This window comes from Sceloporus undulatus, chromosome 3, assembly GCF_019175285.1.
Source record: "Sceloporus undulatus isolate JIND9_A2432 ecotype Alabama chromosome 3, SceUnd_v1.1, whole genome shotgun sequence".
Taxonomy (NCBI): Eukaryota; Metazoa; Chordata; class Lepidosauria; order Squamata; family Phrynosomatidae; genus Sceloporus; species Sceloporus undulatus.
In genome coordinates, this window is record NC_056524.1 from 19,915,551 (window position 1) to 19,931,811 (window position 16,261).

A 16,261-nucleotide genomic window follows, 5' to 3' on the forward strand; every position below is an offset into this window, starting at 1 on the left:
TTTCTTAGCCATCTCTCCCCATGGATTGACCCCCCCCCCCAATGGGGAACACAGCAAATAAACAATATACAACATTAATTAAAACACCTTAATTAAATCATGCAACAGTTTTAAAGGACAAATGAGACACACACATTCTAAAACAATCCACATTTAAAATTCATCACCACTCACCTTGCCCTTAAACTTTCCAGATCCTTCCCTAGATCTGGTACTTGGGCCTCAATGTGAGCTCTATACTGGACAGAGGCTGTGTTTCTAAGTGGATTCAATGTATGAACAATTTTCTTTCTTAATTAGTAAATTAAACCATCCAAAGGTGCAGAAAATAAAGAGTAAAGATTTATTATGTAACAAATAAGCAACTAGTGATATACTGGTCCCGCACATAGTACATGGTAACACCTCAGTTTCAAACTAACATTTCTCATGTGTACCCTCTCAGTTCCCCCAAATCCTATCCAAAACTAAGGCAATTAACTAAGTAGTGCATGTAGAATTCTAGCCTTGGTTTTGGGGTGACATTAATTCATGAACGACTGTTAACCTGAAACTTCAAAATTACAAATCATAAATCCAATTTACAAACTTGTAATTATTGAACAGAATATCGGCTAGAGTAGGAGCAAGTGTAGTGTAATGGTTTCAGCACTGGGCAATGACTCTAGAGACCAGGGTTCAAATTCCAACTCTGTCATGTAAACCCAGTAAGTGACCTTGGGCAAGTCACACTCTCTTAGTCTCAGAGGATGGCAATGGAAAACTCCTCTGAAGGAACTTGCCAAAACAAACAAACAAACAAACCAGTGACAGGTTTACCTTAGGGTCTCCATAAGCTGGAAATGATTTCATGGCACACAACAACAACAACAACAACAACAACAACAACAACAACATGGCAACCAGCATTTTCCAGAGCAATAAAAAAAGAAAAAGGAAATGTTGTTTCTTGTCCATAAAATCCTGCTTTTTGGTCAAAACAATAATAACACACGTGAACATTTTGTGCAGAATAAGTCATGCACTGCACTGTTTTTGAAGACTTTGTTACAGCAGGTTGAAAATCACTAAAACTGGACCTTTAAGAGTGAAATTACACAAAATAGCACTGGATTCAGCCCACAGCATTAAGTATTTAAAGAGAAAATGTATGTTTCAAACCCAACATTCTCACTAGGATAAAAACAAGAACATATCTATGTGTTATAGTGCATTGTTTGCAAGAAGGCTATGATGCAAATAGTTATGATTATTATCTGTCAATTATATGGTCTACCAGATGTTTCTGACAGTGATTTGGATTTTATCCAAGAATCTACAAATCAATAAGGCATCATCATCATCATCATCATCATCATCATCATCATCATCATCATCATCATCATCATCTTGTTACTACCACTACTACTATGTATTGTAAAAAAAAAATCGTAGCTAAGGACAATCCCAAATAAACCTACAGCTACAGCTTTCTTTAGACCAGACTAATGTTTTTTGTTACTGAAAATGAGAAGAGTATATCGGGGGGGGGGGGGGCTATGAGAAAAGCAAAAATAATAATAATATTTGCAACCAAGTACAGTGCAAGCAAAGAAGCAGTGGAAATGCTACAGATGTGCTGCATCTGTCTGCATGCCCACTGGGGACACTGCGATAAAGAGATTATGCCTTTTACACAAAGCTGGTTACACAACTGAATCAGATAAGCACATTGACAGCCAAAGAAAAGATAAAATTTCATAACAGGAGTAGAAAGATGCTGACCCATTTCACTTAAACTGTTTGTTGCTGCTAATAAATGCATATTAATCATTCTGATTACAGTGCACCTGCCAGACTGGCAAGATGAACCAATCAAATGAATAAAGGAATTAGCAACAGCTAAAAGTTAAAAGTTCTGTTTGTAAAGTGCATTTTCTGGGCAAACAAGGAAACTGACAACTGCACTTCTGTCATTTCACAAGGCACAGGCCTCCATTATTTGAGTTTCATAGCATAGAAATATTGAACACAGCAGTGGGAAAAGATGAAAACACACACAATATAATATAATCTTGTTACAGCACAGGCCTCAGATCGACTACATTGCAATTGATAGCACTGCACTTGATAGCAATTGATATATTATGCAAAATCTGGATATAATTTATTATCTTTAGTAGCACTAATAGACCTTTCCCCTCCATCGCAGAATGCAGGGATGAGGGGGTATAATTTGAAAATTGTGATCTGTGCTTACATATTAGGTGAGGGTCTTGTGTTTATGAAGCAGCCAATACAAAACAAGCATTATTTATTAATATTTATTTATTTATTTATAAATAAACAAATTCTCTGTTTCTTATCAGAGAATTTATTTATAAATAAATAAATTCTCTGTTTCTTATCAGAGATTTTAGTGTGATGTACAACAGGTTAAAACAGGCAAATACAAAAGCTAGCACCAGCCCAAATACATGTATTAATAAAAATAACTGACTACCAGGAATGTTGAAAACAGTAACTGTGGGGAAAAGCTGATGTGAAAAGAAGGGTCTTCAGTAGGAAGTGAAAGGGAGAGAGTGGTCTGAGTGGTCTGTGTGTTGTACAACAACTCTGGAAACCAGGGTTTAAATCCCCACTCAGCCATGCAAACCCACTGAGTGATTTTGTTTGTTTTGTTTGTTTGTTTTTTATTTATATTTATTTATATATATTATATATTTATTTATATTTATTTATATACCGCTATTCCAAAGATCATAGCGGTGAACAGCAAGTAAGCTAATTAGCAAGTAAGCTAATTTTGGTCAAGTTACATTCTCTCAGCCACAGGGAAAGACAAAGACAAACCACTTTTGAACAAATCTTGCCAAGAAAAACCCTATGATAGGTTCACTATAAGTCAGAAATGACATAAAGGCACAACAACAACAACAACAACAACAACAACAACAACAACAACAACGGATAGAATACATAAAAGCCTCCCTCAACTGGAAGGGCAATCCATAGGATGGAAGGCAATACTTGCTCCTGAGGGACTCCAAGTAGACCTCCAAGCCCTGCATAGCCATCAGAAATGCTCTCAGAATACCACAGTGAACTTGGGCCAGTAGCAAATAGGGTTAGGAAATTCAGTGAAGGACCAGAATTGTGTTGGTTTCATATACCTGTGTAAGTTGTCTTACACATGTGGCTGTCCTTTTCTTTTCTTTTTTTTAGCCATTGCGTAATGGATATATTCAGTTCATGGTCATGGAAGTAGATTTGGAGTTTATGGACATAATGACTTTACTATTCAATGTCTGAATGAGTCTGTTCTAGTTAAGCTAACAAAAGGATTCCAGACATGCAACTATGCCTTCTTGGATGGTGCATAACTATTCATCAGTGCCTTCAATGTACCAGAAACAGCCTCTTTGCATTCTCCATTCTTTTTTGTTGCTGTTGTGGTGCATCTTCCAGTTCACACTGACTTAAGGTCAACCTATCATAGGGTTTTCTAGGCAAGATTTATTTAGAGGTTTGTCTTTGTCTTCATCTAAGGCTGAGAAAGTGTGATTTGCCCAAGACCACCAAGGAGGTTTCCATGGATGAGAAGAGATCCAAATCCCAGGCACCCAGTGTCCTAGGTCAGCAGTTAAACCACTACATCCCACTGCCTCCCTATTCCCCATTGCACAGTAGATAATAAGCAGGTGGAAAGTTGAGTAAGGAACTGGTTGATCAATGTTGATATTCAGTAAAAGGAAGGAGATGTACAACTGCCATGTAATTATGTGGACATAGGCTTACACTATGCAGGTTCAGTGTAGGATCTGAGCAAAGAATGAACACCAGCAAACAGCAGTGAACAGTGGCCAAATAGCTGCATTATGTATGAGCTGTAGTTTCCAAAGACCAGTCTGAAATAGAGCCCACATAGTGTAATGGGCCACACAAAAGCACATGCAGTTCAAGGGCTGCATTTTGCCAATCCCTGGGTTGAATGTTTCCTGGCCAAGACTCCATAATGCTGGTGGTGACTTTACCAATAACACAATGGTACTGAATATACCTGTGGTAACATTGATTGTGGAAGCTCTTATAGGATACATTACTTCTTATGCTAATGGGTAGGCCACTAATATAGAAAGTAGCCATGTTGTTGGCCTTTACCTTTTGATCTCTCTGGATCAGCTGTAGCTGGTACATTATGCAGGATATCCATAGGGATGGAGCCACCATACTGATCCTGTAATGTAGCAACTATAATTGAGAAAGAAACATTAGAAGAGCTCACTAGCTAAAGCAAAACTCTCATCCACATAACTCTTATCCATTTATCTGAATAGCAATTTTGCTACTTACATCAAAGCAACTGCTAACAGAAATTCTGATTTATGTTTGTAGTATTGCCAGAAAAATGCTGCCTTGAATGGATCCAAGACTTCCATTTACATGTTAACAATGTATCACTTATTGTTTTAAAAAACTAACTACAAAGCATTAGAAGTCAAATCTTGACTATTAATTCTTCACTGTTGTCATAAATAATAGCACTCAGGGCTTTGTGTGTGTGTGTGTGCGCGCGCGCATGTTTTTAATCCCATTTATTAGCAAAAGTCTTTCTGGCTTTAACATTGACAGTAAAAATATTGAGAAATGAAGGCTCATGAGTTATTCATGAGATTAGAATTAATTCAGCCACTATTTCTGGCTCCTGATTAAATGCTGATATGTAACCTAGTAACACTGGAATAATGACCAGATGATAACATATTGTGAACTGAGTCAATGAAGAGAGGCTTGGATATGTCACATTGCAACATCATTTTCCAAAAATGTAATGCATCTGGAACACCTCTAACCCACATTTATGGAAGACAGTAAATGCTGTGATCTGAACTGCACACACTGAAAGTTTGGCTTAATTTGAATAAATGTGATTTAATCTAGAACAAAATTGAGTTTAGTTTGGATTGTTAAACAGGGTATGAACCAGAACATAGCAATTATGGGAGGCTAGTGGGCCACATTTGTCCCCCGGAGGCCTTTCTTGTGGCTGAAGAATACCTCACCACTTGTATCATTCACTGAAAGTATGGAATGGAAACATTCTCAGAGACATGCTGATGGTTCACACTGGAAAGCCCTAGCAATCTGATTAACCCAAAGCATCACTTAGATCACATTGATCAGAACAGAGACTACAATCAAGAAATAAAAGAAGACTAGGAATGGGAAGGACAGCAGTGGAAAAAAAACTAGACAAGATCCTAGAGAGTAAAGATACACAATTGAGTACTAAAGTTAGCATCATCCATCCATGACCAGGTATGGATGGAAGAGCTGGACAATGGAGAAAGCAGATAAAAAGAAAATAAATTCATTTGAGATGTGGTGTTAGAGAAGAGTGCGGAGGATCCCATGGATGGCCAAGAGGACAAACAAATGGGTTCTTGAACAGATCAAGCCTGAACTCTTTCTGGAAATTAGGATGACTAAACTGAGTCTGTCATATTTTGGCCACATCATGAGAAGGCATAAGTCATTCGAACAGACAATTATGCTGGGAAATGTAGAAGGTAGCAGAAAGAGAGGGAGACCAGATGGATGGAGTCAATCAAAGAGGTCACAGGCCTGAGACTGCAGGGCCTGAGCAGAGAAGTGATGGACAGGGGACTTGGAGAAATGTCATCCACAGGGTCACCATGAGTTAAGGTCAACTCAAGGGCAGTTAATAACAACATATTGAGGAGAGAGTAAGCTTGTTTTCTCCTCCTTCAGAGACTAAAACACAGAGCAATGGATTCAAACTACAGGAAAAGAGATTCCACCTAAATATGAGGAAGAACCTTTTGATAGTAAGAGTTGTTCAACAGTGGAGTACTCTTCTTTGGTGTATGGTGGAGTCACACTCTTTGGGTTTTTTTAAACAGAGCCTGGATGACCATCTATTGGGAGTGATTTGATTGTTTATTTCTGATTGGCAGAAGGTTAGACTGGATAGCCTTTGGGGTCTCTTTCATGATTCTATGATTCTATATGCAACTCCAGGTCAAACCCCCCCCCCCCCCCCACAAACACAACTTCACAGCCAGCAGCCACGTCAAGTAGTGGAGGTTTGCACAGCTGCTGATCAGGCACAAGGAGGATGACATTTCCAGCTTCTTATCGCCAGCAAGTGAGTCTGTGAGAAGAAATTGTGCCAGTTCTGATTGTTTCAGCCTTGCCAGGGTCACCATAAGTTGGAAAGGACTTGAAGGCACACAACAAGAACAAGAACAAGAACAACAACAACAACAACAACAACAACAACCATCCCAGTCAGCAGCTAAAAAGTCCTCCTTTGCTTGATGTAGCTGCTGGTGTTAACATGGGCTAGTATGAATAGCATTTATGATCATGGCAATAGTGCCACAATCATGACTCTGTAGCATAGCTGAAAACAGAGCAATTAGGCATCCATAACTTATGAATCAGTAACTGCAGAACAGAATGCCAGCCAATATTATTTATTGGGGAAAATCTCTAAGAAATAGTGATGTGAAGTATATTTCTAAAATTTCTTAATCTCAATGAAAGAGGCTGTCTTGTTATATCAAGACAGCTTGCTAAGAAATTGCCAGCCTCCAGCAAGTACAAGATAAGAAACACTTTTTTCCCATTGAGTTTCCATAATTTGTGAGGAAATACCACTTTGTAAAACTACTGCCTCCCCCCCCCCCCCCTCTCCTTTTTGGAACAAAGCACAAACAGAAAGCAAACATAGAAAGATTGGCTGATGGATCAGAAACAAAAAGATTACTTATTTGATGCTTCTGATCATTTAAAACTCTAAGCAAAAAGGGTTATTATTTTATATAGCTATATTAGCTTCCACATTTGTGCTATTGGGCATTTACACACAGTTTGTTCTCACACATTTGAGAATTCTCACTGAAAAGGGCAGAGGATATATTGGTAGCTCACAAGAACATGTTATGTAGCATAGCATATTTCCTAATTCTTACAAGTATTTAACACTAAGAAATCAAAACAGAGGGCAGAGGATGCTCAGTGGGAATGAAATGCTTTCTGATTATTGGGGGTAAAGAATGGAAAACTGGTGAGAGTGAAAGAAAATATGACAAAATGACTGGCACAAGAGCTATAGATGCAGAAAGGAAGCTTTCATTGGCAAGAAGAGAAATCTTATTGGGAGGGCTCCCCTCCCATAGCTTTACTTCTGGCTGACACACTCCATTCAGACACATTTTGCTGCAAGTCCCACTTGTATATAGCTTTTTTAAAAAAAGCTGTAATGAATGTGACATATGACAAGGCTCAGTCTTTTGTCTATAATTTGTACTACAGATTCGCATCTGCACAAATCCACTGTCAGCTGCTGTACACAAATTTGATAAAATTGCTATGCCAAAACACAGATACTTGAAGAGGGCAAAATGCTGGTCAACTGTGTGCAATAAACAGAAAGAATACTTTTCTGGGGACCATGTAGAAACCGTCTGAGAATAGCAAGGAAGAGCACAGTGACAGCGATTATTTTGGTTCATGAGTTCCTAGCTTCAAAGAGCGCATGAACCACTGAAGTGGAGTCACTGAAGCAAAGTGAAACCTCAAAGAAAAGCAACTAGACAACAATCATACAGTTAATACATCAAGGTTTGCAACTCAACCAGTGCTTAGTTCAGAGACATCGAAGATTGTTCCAATTTATCCCTATAAGAAGAGTCTAGGACTGCTCTGAATAAGGCTGTTTGCACACATGACACCAGTGTCATCTTATGTTGGCTCTTATGCTACTTATGTGTACATGGAATGTTGCGTACGTAAGCCAGAAAACACAAGAGACTCGTTTTAAATCTAATGTCTGCCTTGTCAACCTCATTTTATCCAAATGGAAGGAAAGCAATATATGCTTGTAATATTAAGTATGAAAGTGAATGCAGATGTGCACACACGCAAATGCATATACATACATTGCAATTTAGCGTACAAGCTTATGTGCTTTTCCATCACTGGACAGAGTGGAATTTACTTCTGAGTAAAGAAGCATTGGAATGTCCTGTAAAGTTTTTGTCTTCCATAGATTTACATCAAATAGTGGCATTTTTGTTATTATTTGTTGGTTTATAGTGACTCTATGAATGACAGGCTTGTAGAAGCCCTGTTGATCGACTGGCCTGCTCAGGTCTTAGCATCTCTGCAGAGGGAGCTGTTTTCTGAAGAATGTTAATGTCAGCAACTCATGCCCACAAAAATCTAACAAGACATTTTGAGAATTTTGGATGCAAAAGCGGATTTTTTTTTTAATTAGGAAAAGAACCACAGAATAGGGAATGTGACCCTGAGCAAAGATGAGGTGCTTATAAACTGTACCTTTATCATGGTCTTGGAATACTCTGTTCACTGAAGATTGCTGGGAGCATGATTTTTTTTTTTTTGAGACTGCTCATGTTTTCCCTTTGTTTCTTCTATGTCTTTTTCTTGCCAAAGAAAATCCATCCATCAAGAAAGGATGGGATATTTTCACAACATCTTTTAAGTGGGAGTGGAATACAAGTTTTTAGAAGTTTCTTATGTTTGATTATTCTTCTGCAAAAATGGACTCTTTGTTTGTGATGCCTCCATGCATATGCCCACAGATTCTCCTTCCCTTGCACCAGGCCTATGTGGTGACTACTGAAAACAAGAAAACCAGCTGGTGTGAATATATGAAGATCCAATCAGATGGAGATCCTCTGCATCTAGGATACCCTTCCCCCAAATTAGCATTCCACAGAGTGTTGAACTAGAAATCCTATCATTGCCACCCAGCATGGTCTCAGAAAGCTAATCTGAACTCTTCTTCTGAATGACTTGTTTCACTGTGTTCGAACATACAATTTAGTTATTTTTATTTTTTTAATGTGCCCATGGGGCCAATGGCAGAGGAGCACGAATCTGTATCAGGTGAAGATATTTCCAAAGTTCTGGACCTGTTTTAATGACAGTGCCTGGGGTAGTGTCTTGAAGTCTAGATAAAAATCCAATGTGGACATACTACCCCACTGACATGGGAGCAATCAGCCAACCTGTCATACCCCCCCTTGAGAGTTCTTCTTCCAAAGAAAAAGCAGTATCAGGTGAAGAAACTCAGCAAATGTCTGGCCAAGCCCTCATTCAAGAGGTCACTCAAGAAGAGGCTTACGAGTCCCAGGCATCTGGCCTAGAAACTTCCTCTCAAAGGCAGGATAAGGCTACAATAAGGGCCTTGGGAAGAGCACAGCTGAAGGGCGCTGTCATTAAATAAAGTCAGAGATCTGGGTGTTGTCCAGACATGTAAAATCTCATGATTTTACAGCTGGGTGTCGCCCAGACATCTCATGTAAAAGACAAATAAGACCACCAGCTCATTGTGGAGAACAACACCATCCCTGGCTCTCAGCAACTTGCAGGGCTTCATTGTTCCTGATGGATTTGTGACTGCTTTAATACAGTGGACCCTTCATATTGTCAGGATTTGACTACCAATGGATTGCCATGGCCCATATTATTCAATAGCATTGCGTGCACACGGACGTGCTAACATATCTATATGCATTTCGTGGCCATTGAATAATATGGAGTATGGCCTTCCAAGTTTTTTCCATCTGTAAGATGAGGGAGGAACTGAACCCCCATGGATGGGAAGAGTCCAATGTACTTAACAACTCAACTATAGATAACTGCTGAACTTCTAGCTTTGTTCCCTAACATTCTTGACCTTTTGACTGCATGACATCTGCTTTATCTCTTACTACTGACAATGCAGCTTGCTGATACCAAAACCTTGCTTCCTTCTAATCACAGCTCATAGACTCTGGGTACTTGAACTTGGTTAAAGCAAGACTCAAACCTGAACCTACCTAGAAAGAATATGCAAGGGGAGAAGGCAGATGCTACCCTGTGATTCTTTCTTTTTTGTTGCTCAGTATCCATTGATTTCATAGAAAGTGCTTAGTGTGGCCTTTAGAATTGGATCTCTCATTTTCTGGAGCGAGTCTGTTAGAATCCTGTTGTATTCTATCAGATATGTTCTTTGGGGTTTGTGGGGATGATGGGGGTTGGGATATGCTTTGGCTAGGGGAATGTAGATAGAGCTTGTTAGGGCTGAGCAGTGCCAGGTGGTGGTTATCTTGTGGCCTTGAAGGCCTTTCTTTCAGAGGCTTGGAATGCAGCCTTTAGCATAAGGGAATAAACGTTGAGGGGGGAGTGGTGGGGGGGGAGAAACGGGGAGAAAGAGGGGGGGATTTTCCTGCACGGGCTTTTGGCTGGGGGAGGAGTAGACAAGCATGGGGAATTTAGCTATTGCTTTTGTGGGGAGGGGTCAGTCTCAGCTAAGAAGCTGAATGATGTGGAATTGCTGATTCTGGAGTTATCAATAAAGTGCTGTTGATTCCTAATCAAGCTGACTGGTTGATTGTCCAGGGTTCTGGTCTCGCATTCTGACAGAGTCCCATCGAGTCAATCAAACAGAGCATCTATCTCCTATCAGTGTAGGATCTCTCTGCTATCCCAGGCTGTAGCCAGCAGCTAGGGGGAAATGCTGTTACTGAGGCACAAAAAGAAAAATAGGGAGGACAGGATGCAGAAACATGAAATGTTAAAGAAAGATGTCTTATGGATGATTTTTTTTGTGGGGAAGGGTTTAAAATTAGCCTAGCTCCTCAAGGTAGTTATTAGAAGCCTATATACTGGAGATGGGAGGAATATATATATACACACATATATATGGGAAAGACTGTGTGTGACAGAAAGAGAAGGAAAGAGGAAAAGAACTGAGTAAAAAGGAGCTGCCGAACACTGGAAGAAGCCTAATTTTAATTAAGAGAAAAGCTGCAAGATAAAGCAAAGAGCTTGGAGTTACATTCTGGGACAGTTGCATGTGACTCATCCTGTGCCAATTAAACTCAATGAAACATCAAGGGAAGCATAAGGGAGCTGAAAATGGAATCCTTAGCATTTGTGAGGCTCAGCCACATATAGGTACTAGAAAGACATTCCAAGACTTGAGTGAGAATCCTCCCACTTCCAACACACCAAACACCAAAATTGACAAAAGAATTATGTTTCACTAACTATAGAAATTTGAGGGAGGAAGGTCACATTTGCTGCCATAGAACAATGAGACTCAATCTGCCATCCAGAGGGATAGGGGCACTGTGTGATGGATAGAAGCAGAAGTATATCTAATTATGGAGCTGTTTGCTGGTATCCCCAGTGAATAGGACATTTTGTCACTCCCACTTGTCAAATCTGGCCCAAATCCAATTGTTGATTCCAACAATAGTGGTCTCTCCACGTTCGCTGGGGTTAGGGGTGAAGGACCCCCGTGAATATGGAAAAACCGCAAATAAAAACCCCATTATTCTTTTTACCTAAGAGAACACCTCTCCAGGAATTTCCTGACCCTCCAGTTCAACTCTATGGTCAATGTCTGCCAGAGGTTGATCACAGAATCATGCTACAGAACCTACAAATGCCTAGAGAAGTGTTTTCTCCTAGAGAGAATATATTAATCAAAACGGCAAATAATCAGATCCACCGAAGTCAAAGCTAAAAATGTGGAGGACTGACTATACAGTTGACCCATATGATCAATGGGAAATTGACAGGTCAACACTAATGTAATGCCCCTTCATTGAAAGGGTTTACTCCAGTTGGGACAAACAATTTGATTTAGGAAATAAAATGGGGAAGGGAAGAGTGGATGGAAATGTGCTTGTAGCCTGCATGCTAGAGAGAAAAGTGAGCTCTAAAAGAATCCATTGTTTTCATGCTAAAACACTGTGTTTCAGAGTGAGGAGAAGAGTCCTATGAAAACCCAATTAGTAATGATCTGGTTGTGTTTGATGCTGCTGCAGATGTTTCTGCTGCCTTTTCTCTCATCCCCCTTTTTTTCAATGATATTAGCAGCTAAAGAAGGAGGGGTGCAGACAAAAACCTAAGAGATACTGTCCAGACAACCAGATGATCCCTGACCTTGTTAGGTAGGAGTTTTTGATCTTCCACATGCGTGTAGTAAGAACTGGGAGACAGCTATCCCAGCCTCTATTTCAAGCAGTGATGGAGTAAGGTCATTTTTGATGCAAGACTTGATGGTCTTATCCCTGCTCCCTTAAGATATAGCCTAGATTCTATTGCTAGCTCCATTTAGAGTATATTTATAAAACCCCTGAGGTTTATCTGTTATTCTGACTCATGATTTGACAAGTGTTTCAATGGGTTTATTGTAGCAGGGACTAACCAGTAGGCTTCAGGACAATGTTCATTAAAACAGAGGGATGCTTTAGAAAAATGATCTGTCAGTCACCTGAAGCATGTCCCCTTGGGGCAACTTCTGCATTTTCCCAATCTGTTCTTTCCAGATTGCATGTTTAGATCAGACATTGGAGCCGAGAACATAAGGATAGGGATGATGGTTATCGAACAGGAAAAGAAATAGGAACCTGACCGCTGGCCCTGACCCTGGCTTCCACATGAGACCTTAAAAAAGTGAAGTTATAAGTTGTCAAGTTTGCACTGACCAGAATGAGAAAGAGGACACTCAAATACAATAGGTTGTGTTTGCCATATTTTGAAGTAAGCCATAGTTTCATACAGTGGCACCATTATAGGGCTGTGGACCACACCAGGTGACACCCTAAGGGAGGAGACACCACTGCTCCTCAAACATCTGCCTTTTGGCATAAATGGACTGGGTGTTCGCGTGTACCCCTTTAAAATGTTATAAGAGATGTGGCTTCACATTTTGAACTTACTTGAGCATCACAAATACTGGAGTAAAATGGAGTGTTCTTCCCTCACCTTGATGTGAATCATTTTTACTTGTGAGTGTGCATCAGCAATGACCATTGGCTCCACTCTATTGGGACTATGAATTCATGATGATTTTTATAGGATCTACTCTAGGAGCCAGTGTGGAATAGTAGTTTGAACATTGGACGATGACTTTGGAGACCAGGGTTCGAATCCCTGTTCAGTCATGGAAACCCACTGGATGACCTTGGGCAAGTCACACTCTCTCACCCTCAGAAAACTCAGAGTTGTGATAAGTAAGAAACAACTTGAAGATAAACAAAAACAAAACATCTGGGGTTCACAGGAGCATTGTAAATTAGGTTCAGGACCATGGATAGCTCAGTGCAAAAACCCTGTAAAATCTAGTTTGGGTTGACTATCCTGATGCAATATAGATAGTATCTACTCCTAGACTACACCACCTTGTTGTAGAAAATAATACCATATTTTTAAAGTGAAAATCGATTCTGCAGTCATGTGCATGACTAGCCCCAATTTTGTGTGTGTGTGTGTGTGTGTGTGTGTGTGTGTGTGTGTTAAAAATGCTAGAAAATATGCTGTGCTGGCCAGCATCAGTTCATTCTATTCCACATGCTGATACTGGGTGTATGTTGTAATGATCTTTTCCTCTTTGACTGGGGGCTCTGAAATTTTGTCCTGATCCTCAACCCTAGATGCACCAACATAGACCTTGTTTTTGTTTTGTTTTGTTTTGTTGGCAAAGCTGTACCCTATACCTTAGAAAGCCTTCCCTTTGTATGTGCATGTGTGAGAGAAAGATTTAGGATTCAGACAAAGGCACTATGCATATAATCAAAGCCACATATTTATTCAGGGCCGCAATCTCATGCATGCATACTGATGTCACTCAGGTTCATTGCCTGCAACAGCCAAATCCTAGCAGAAATCAATAAGGTTTAGGCACACATCCCCTCACTGACGCATCTCTAGGGGATTATGGCTTCCATGAGGTTACTAAGATTTGCAGCCTGTTGAAACCAATGGGATTTTTCTTCTGACTGGACATATTTAAGGTTCAGCTTAAACCTTCAAAGTAGATATGCTTGAGGTTGGGTTGTCAAGTATTTCAGTAGCTGAGCTGAAGCAGGTTCTCATTCTGTTGTTCAAACAAAAAGAAATGACCAGAAGAGCAAAAGGCAGTGAAATTGTGAGCTTTTCTCAGTGAAATATGAGACATTTAAACTCTCTCTCTCTCTCTCTGTGTGTGTGTGTGAAAATATCTACCAATCCAAATTTATATCCTCTTTATATCTGCTTCTATAAATAGGTACATATAGATAGCATGGGGGGGGGAAGAGATAAAAAGTTGGGTATGTAATGGAGTACAATTCCAAATGAAGATGCTACTGCTGCAGTCTTATGCATTCTTACTTTGTAGTACAAGCCCTTGAATGTAAGAGTTACCTCCAAGTACATATTGCCCTGCAAGTCTGTCCTGATTTATTTGGAAACAAATCTATTGAATCCCAAGTGGGATGTACTTCCAAGAAATCTTGCGTTACCTTGCCCTGTTATGTGTTTACTTATATATAATTGCATCTCATAGTTACTGATTTAGTTGGGAGTAGAATAAGTAGGTTTGCTAGCCTGAATGCTCTTGTGGGTCCAGACTAGAGTAGAAATAATGAGATTTAGGCAAGAGTGAATTCACCATTCCTCATTTCATTCAGTGGGTCTACTCCAGTTCGAAATAGCCAATAAGACCCATGCTTATTGACTTCCAATTTACTTGGCAGGAAAGTCCACTGAACTCCATGGGACTCGTTCTTGAGTGCTAGACTTTGAATCTTTTCTTACTTCCAAGTAACCATGCATAAGATTGCCTTGTGGGACTGCTGCGATTTACTTAATTTACTCTATTGATTGCAGTAAGACTCACTTCTGAATGACTGAACATTTGCACTCTGCTTGAGACTGCCCAGTGACTATTTTGATTTACTCAGGAGTAAAGCCCACTGAAGAGAGCCAGTATGGCATAGTGGTTTGACTGCTGGACTACAATTCTGTAGATCCAGGCTCAAATCCCTTCTGGGTCATGCAAACCCACTGAGTGACCTTGGGCAAGTCACACTCTCTCAGCCTCAGAAGGCAATGACAAACAAACCTTGCCAAGAAATCCCTGTGATAGGTTTGCCTTTGAGTGGCCGTAAGTCAGAAATGACTTGAAGGCCCACAACGCCAACAACAAAGTCCCCTGCATTGAATGCAACTTGTTTTTGCAGTGCATCTACACTGTAGAACTAATGCAGTTTGACACTGCTTTGTGTGCTGCAGCCCCATCCTATAGAATTCTGAGATGTGTAGTTTCACAAGGTCTTGAGCTTTCCCTGTTTAAGACTGCTGGTGCCTCACAAAATTCCAGATCCCAAGATTCTGTAGGATGGAGCCATGGCAGTTAGAAGTGGTCTCAAACTGCACTACTTATGCAGGATAGATATGTGAAGGATCTCAACTTATTTCCAGGCAGATGCCCATGAGATTGACAGCCAGCATCTGTAAGAGTTTGCAGGAGTTTGAGTGTTGGACTAGGACTCTGGAGACCAGAGTTCAAATCCTGCCTTGGCCATGGGAACCCACTGGGTGACCTTGGGCAAGTCCTACTCTCTCTGCCTCAGAGGATGGCAATGGCAAACCCCTCTCTGAAGGAACCTGCCAAGAAAACCCCATGATAGGGTCACCATAAGTTGGAAAATACTTGAAGGCACACAACAACAACAACAACAACAACAACAACAACATCAAGCACTTGGCACTGCCCCATGAGAGCCTATTCAGATTTCCTTGGGAGTCAAGCTCCTGCAGCTCTGTGATCTACCCATTGAATCCAAGGTGACCAGACATCCTTACCATCAAGGAGGACAACATGGAGACCATTTCAGAAAAAATGTAGGACATTCTAAAAGAAGAACTACAAAACCCAACATAAATATAAACCCATGCTTCTTAGTCATGCTTAAAAAGGATGACATTTTGCAATTTCTTCAGGAGAGAAGGTTGAAATGTCTGGTCAAGGAGGATGTCTGGTCACCCAGACTGCAAAGGAGGACAAAGCACCAAAAATGGAGGACATCCCCCCCAAAATCAAAGCTGAGAACACTCCTGTAAATATAAATCCATGCTTTTTTTAGTCATGTTGAAAAGGGAGGACATTTTGGGATTCCTCCTAAACAGAAGGTTGAAATGTAGAACATGATCAAATGAAAAGCTAAAAACCCTCATAGAAATATCAGTCCATGCTTCTTAGTCATGCCCAAAAGGGAAGACATTTTGGAATTCCAAGTGGAGGGAAGGTTCAAACGTCTGGGATCGTTCCTGGGAAATGAGGATATCTGGTCACCCTGATTCAGTTTTGGGAATGAGGACATAACCCAGTTTGATCCCGCTTTAAATGCAATGTGTCAAAGTGATGGAATTTTGGGAATGAGGACAGTGTGAGGCAGCTCGCAAGGAC